Here is a 949-nt window from a genome sequence, read left to right as displayed (position 1 = left end):
AATGTGTATGCTGATTTCTTTGTTTGGAAAATTCTGTATACATCTACTAAGTCCATTTATTTGCAGCTTTGGTTCAGATCTATTATTTCCTTGCTGATTTTTTGTCCAGTTAACCTATGTGTTTGTGTCAATGGGGTGTTGAGGTCCCCTGTTAGAATCGTGATATTAATTATATGGGCTTCAGTATAGCAAAAGAAAACCCAAAAACATAATGAACACGTGGAAATTAAATGACATCCTTCTAAACAACTAATGGGTCACAGGAGAGTTAACAAAGATATTGGCTAGTTTCTATAACTAAAGGAGAATGCCAACACAACATAGCAGAACTTATTGGATACAATAAAGCAGTCTTACGATGGAAATGTATAGTGGCGAATACCTGCATCAGGAAAACAGAGAGAGAGCTCAAATAAACAATATAATGCTGAACTTCAAGCTTCTAGAAATATAAGACCAAGTCAACAAAAAAGCTCCTGTGAAGGAGGAAGTCATAAAACGTAGAGTAGAAATTAATGCAATGAAGTGTAAGGAGACAATATAAAAATCAAAGAATTAAAAAGTTTGTTCTTTGAAAGATTAAATAAAATTGAAAAACCTTAGCCTGATTTATCAAATAAAGGAAAGAAAAGACAGAAATTCATGCAATCAGGAAAAAAAAAGGGTGAAATCACAATAGATCCTCCAGAAATCCAGGAGATCATCAGTATCTACCTCAAGAACCTGTACTCTAACAAGATGGAGATCACAGAAAAATATGGACAGATTCTGAGATACATGTGAATTACAAAACTGCATCTAGAAGATATAAAAATTCTAAATAAACTAATATTAGTAAACGAAGTTGAGGATATAATTAAACACCTACCAACAAACCAGAGCCCAGGGCCTCAAGAATTCAATGCCAAAATCTCTAAGAAATGTAGAGACAACTCAATGCCACTACTTC

This window comes from Chinchilla lanigera, unplaced genomic scaffold (genome assembly GCF_000276665.1).
Source record: "Chinchilla lanigera isolate Chin_1 unplaced genomic scaffold, ChiLan1.0 scaffold00286, whole genome shotgun sequence".
Classification (NCBI taxonomy): Eukaryota; Metazoa; Chordata; class Mammalia; order Rodentia; family Chinchillidae; genus Chinchilla; species Chinchilla lanigera.
This window is presented reverse-complemented; position numbering follows the sequence as displayed.